Raw genomic sequence first — 5,811 nt, 5'->3', positions numbered from 1 at the left:
TGCATCATTACACTTTTGGTAAGTTTTTTTTTTTTGTTAACTCGCTGACTAGAGGTAACATATTTCTGTCTAGGATTCCCTTTACTGAAATACATGCACTGTGCCATCCTTCCCATGTGTACAAACCCATTTCCCAGATGTGTTAATCTTCCTTTTTCACTTCTGTGATGCAGTAAAAGGCACAATAGCTCTGATCATATAGGGAAGGTCTAGATGTGACCAGAGTGCATATGCCCCAGGAACAATCCTTTCCCAGGTGTAGGAAATATCAATCGAAGATCCAACATGGATCTTAGAAAGTATATAAAGTTTCACTGATTCAATGAGTATACATACATTTTTTATGGAAGGAGAGGATGTGTGGGAAGTCTTATATATATATGGACAATATTAAAAATATACTGGTTATTCTGTACTTTATTAAAATGTATGTTGTTTAACTGCCCAAAATTTTACGTATTTCATTTGATGTAGTAGCATGGAGATGACACATGGCTCATGTCTAATTCACTCTCTCAGCATTTCACATGAAGAAAAACGAGCATATTTTACTTTAATTTACCCTATCCTGTTCCTGAACAATGTTTATACTCCTCAGCAGCCTCTGCATCCTAGCATTAGGAGGAAGAGCCTCCAAGTTATTTAAAGACAGCAGGAAAGAGGACTTTTCAGAGGAGAAGGCTAAAAGTGAGCTAAAAGTCACATTTTCACATTCCTTCTGACTTGCCTCCAGTGATCTGATCAGCCACTAGCACACAGTATTCAAAGAGCAAAGCATCTAAAGGAAATGTGCTTTTGTGGAGAAGCAGCAGCAGACTGCATTACTCTTTCTTTCTGAAGAACATTTTTTTTTAAAAAGGAAATGTTTATTAACCTGAGATGTCTTGGACAAACTCTTTTTCTACTGACAATACTCCTTTAGCTATTGGCGATACACTGAAAATGAAATTTTACACTCTTTTTTTTAATCAATGCTAGCAGTAATAAGAATAGTTTGCAAGTTTTTAACACATATATTTAAAACTTCTTTTGCTGTGAAGTAATATGTGAAGGTGAAAATGTAAATGTAGTACCTTTTTGTGTGAATTTTACCACCATAAAGTTCAGCAGTAAAGGTTGAAAAATTGGTTAAGCAAATAAGATAAAACCAGTTCAGTCAAAAGAAATTCCTGATTTTACTTGTGTTTTGCTATCAATCTTAGGGTAGGTCTGATTTCTTTTGTGGAGCTGAAGGGAAGAAATTTTAGCCTGTTCTTACAAGATTATGCAGAAAATGCAGCTCAGATATTCTATTTTTGTCAGCTTGCTACTTGAGAAAAGGGTCAGGATGCTTCCAACATCAAAAGATTATTGAGAATTAACTGATTTTTATTGACCTGCATGATAGATATATTAGACATGCAGTTGCAAGATCAGTTGCCCTGATTGCACATGCCAATCAGGCAACTGTAGGCTTAAGTGCCTATTTATATGCAAGAGCAGTTTATACAATCTACATAGATAATTACAGATAAAACATATGTAAATGAAGTTCACAGTTATTCCTGCAAAAAGCACGAGTTTGTGTACTGACTGTGTTTAAAACATAAGGATTTTGTTGAAAACCCCTCCTGCTTTATTTTATATTTCTTTTTAGCTGTGAAATTTGGAAGTAGATAAAATAATCCAAAATGTAAAATATCACAGAACTTCACTGATGCTAAAAATGAAAAGTAATATTGAAAATAGCTAAAGTGCTGAGGAATACTCAAAATAAGATGTACTAATAACTTTATGAACTCTTTTTGGAAATAAGCATCACTGTATTTTCTTAACCATACTATGATTTATTTCTCTATTCTTAAAACCACAGACAGATAGATGTGAGAAAAATTACACTGGATAATAATGCAAGAATAAGAACAGAAAGATTAACAACTTTATAACAAACACAAATTTAAGAACATCACTCATTTGTCAGTGCTGCATGCATATTTGTGTGCATTAAGAATGTATTGTTGCTTAGAAGTTTTTGTTAGCTTCATTAAATCTGATCTATTTCTAGGATTAAATCTTTTCTGAAGAATGTATGAACATAAAAGTTTGCATACCAACTTAAAATGTCAGATAAGGAAAAAGTGAATTAGTATATTGATATATATTGAAAAGGGAGTGCACAACTTTGACTACAGCATCCACGAGGTTCAGACTTTCCTAATAATGGAAGCCATATTATGTCCTTTCAGCACTTAACCATATGTGGTTCAAGCCCGAAGATTCATGTTGTCATCTCTATTTGTCTCCAGTTGAAATAGAATTTCTGAAACAAAAATTGTCAAGTGATATTCACCTATAGGGACAGTTGTCTAGATATTGAACATGTTAACAGGCTAATTCTAAGTCAATACAAAGAGAACAGTTATAAATGGAGTACACAGTAGCTACATAATCTTTTTTTTTTTCATTAAAGAGCTGAAAAATGTTACAGGAGACAGTCAGAGATGGACCAATATGTGTCTTGGGAGCCGACATACATTATCACTAACTCCAGAAGAAATTGAAAACAACATATTTGTTTCTCTCTGGTAGAAAAGTGTACTTCTTCCCACATGTATCCAGGAATGACTAACAAGTTTCTTCTAACATTCTCCACCTATTTAGACAGATTTAAAATGTCTCTTCCTTTTAATTATGTGTTTTCTTGGGTTTAGTCATCATATAGACAGTAAATTTTCTCTCTATTATTGAGATTAAATGTAATGTTCAAACTTTCCAGCCAGGGACGAAAGTACCTAGCTCCCCACTTAATCAGTGGGGAAATTCTCTTTTACTTCAGCAGCAGCTGGATCAAGCTCATGCACAAGTCTTTTTCTCTGTGCCCACTTTTCATTAAGGGTCCTTGGTGTTTCTGTCCTTGAAAATTCGATAATTTCATATGACTGAAGAGTGCTGGAGCTGCTGGGTAGTTTGACAAAGTGTGATCAGCAAGGGTGAAAAGACCTGACTACCACTGCGAGCAGTGAGCAGAGGCAGAGAATTTTGACTACACTGCTTGGAGGATGCTGCCCAGCACAGGCAGGACTGGTAGTGTCTGGTGGGTATGTGTGAGGGTAGCCACCCCTAACAACTCTTGACCTGGCAACCCCCAGCTTCCATCAGGTCCCTGGCATGGCAGTCTGAAAGATAAAGAAGTCCAAGGAAAGGCACAGCTGTGAGATCTGACTGCCTGGTTAAGGAACCCCAGAGCTCCCGAGGTCTCTATCCCAGCCTGCTCACTGCACAGAATCAGGGCGAGCAGGACTGTGTCTGTCTGTGTTCTCTCAATGAATTCTGCACTTTCTTCATTTCTGCTTTAGTAGGCTACTCTCACTGAAAATGAAGTGGAGAGTAACTTGTATCTGTTTATTCCTTGGGCAACAGTGGTAAAGGTATAGAATAAATAAAGTTAGGCATCTTAGGTCTCTAAAAAACGGAGGGCAGTCTTTTTGGGTTGCTAGAGTCAATGGAAATAGAAATGGAAAAGTTGCTTACCTGGAGACTCAAGAAAGAATTAACCAATGCTTCCTGAATTAGTGCCTACACTGATCTTTATCTTTCCTTCTCTTTATTGCCCTCTAACCTTAGTGTCTAGTAATATGATTATTCCAAAATTCCAATTGTCAATTTGAGTAAGGTACCAGATTTTCTTTCCTCCATCATAACTGAGGGATGGTTTGGAAATATCACTTGAAGGCCAGCAAGGTCAGAAGGGGAACAGATAATTTTTCAACACCTCATTACTTTGCACTTCGAAACTCAGAAGATTCCCTAATGGCCTAGTTAAAAGAAACTGAAGAAACGAGTAGTTGAATTGGGAAATTAAACTGTAAGGCTGACATGACGTCTCTCTTGCAGTTCTCTGTTTGGATGAAATAATTAGTTCATTATTGCTTAACAGCTTGTTTTCTATAGAACTGAAAATTAATGAAATTTTAGAACTCTCCCTCAAACTGCTACAAAAAGCTCTTTTGTTTTACAAAAGTTCCCAGTATTTAATGGTTTGCAGTTTTAATCCTACAGGAAGCCCAGATAGAGAAAAGTGGTAAGAAAATGAGATATTAGAAAATGATCTTGTGTCTTACAGTAGGCTGAGTTAATTATATTCCAAATCATCACATTCTTTCATAAGTGTGCATTTGATCCTTTCTGGGCAAAAATATTTCTTAAAGGTTTTCAGGAAGAAGAAATCTATATTTAATTGATTTTAATGTAATTGTGTAACTCCCAAAGGAGCAAACTTAGAAATATGTATTGATATCTGGATATATGAAAGTGAGAAGACCTTTGATGCCAGAGACAATATGGATTTTGGAGGACTTCTGGTGCAACCACAGATTTCCATGAAGATTTTTTTTTTTTTTAAGTAGCCTTCAAGAATTGATATTATATATTTATTCAAGAAATATTTTCCTTTGTAATTTTATGAATGAATGTTTGTATTAATAAAACACATCAAAAGTAAACTTACTGTAAGATTGTCTGTAATATTTTTAGAGGTAGTATTAACAACAGTTGGTAAATTTAGACTTCATAGGAAATGATTGCTATTTATCTTGTATATCCATGGCTGTACAGTGGTCGAGTGTAAAATTCATCTTTTGAATGTTTTTTTTATATTAGTTGAACTGGCATTCACCTAGGAAAGAGTTTGGAGACTTTGAGATAAATTTCAGTAACTTGACAGGTAATTTTATTTAGCTTCGTATTATATTTGAAAAAAAAATCAGACATAAAGACATTTCAATTAATCATCCATTTTTATGGATTAGAAGAAGAAAGGAAGGGATAGAAAATGCTTGATTTTTAGCAAGTGAATCTTGAAAAGGAGGATCACATAAAAACCCCCAAACAATCTCAAAGAAATGACCATCTATACTGAACAGATCAGGAGTAATTACCAATACTCCTTCTGTTTACCTCTTTATGAATAATAATACAAATAAAATTATATAATAGTCTGTAATAACAGATAGATACTACCTCAAGTAGCACATAGGGCAACTCAATAGTTTACATGTCAGTTTGTAGGATGTCAGAGTTATGGATTAGGCATTTAATTATTTGGTATTCTAGGCATGCAGAGGATTGTAATGCAGTGTTTAATCTGCATATGAAATTATTCAGTAGCTGTTAATGTCACATGAAGTAGGAATGACTTTTGTCCCTGGTTGCATGAAAAGAGCAAGGTATGAGATTCTAGAGTTCAGAGAAAATTAAAACAGGTTCCACCCATTATTAACAATCAAACACTTACAAAACACACTCTGTAAATAACAAGGCCATGGGCAATATTGCAGAATTGAGGTTGTTTGCTTACATTTCAGGAGCCACATGACTGATACAAGGAAAACAGTCTAGACACAAATCAGACAATTCTGGTAAACTCTCTAAACCGTATTTTCCGAGGTACTCAAAAAGACGTCAAAAGTCCAGTTTTCAAAGATAATTTTGACCCTCCTTCTCATAAAAAAATGACCTCAAGTTGCACTAGGGGAGGTTTACATTGGATATTAGGAAAACATTTTTCACTGAAAGAGTTGTTAAGCATTGGAACAGGCTGCCCAGGGCAGTGACTGAGTCACACTCCCTGGAAGTAGTTAAAAGACATGCAGTTCTGGCACTTAGGGACATGAGTTAGTGGTGGACTTCACACTGCTACACTAATGTTTGGACTCAATGATTCTAAAGGTCTTTTCCAAGCCAAATGATCCTATGATTCTATGTTTCTATATGACTATAAATATGGAATTATGGCAGCTCTATGGTAAACATACGCAGGTATTCTTCCCAAGA

Source organism: Manacus candei, unplaced genomic scaffold (genome assembly GCF_025592945.1).
Source record: "Manacus candei isolate 608988 ecotype Guabito, Panama unplaced genomic scaffold, ASM2559294v1 h1tg000085l, whole genome shotgun sequence".
Lineage (NCBI taxonomy): Eukaryota > Metazoa > Chordata > Aves > Passeriformes > Pipridae > Manacus > Manacus candei.
Note: the sequence above shows the minus strand (reverse complement) of the source record.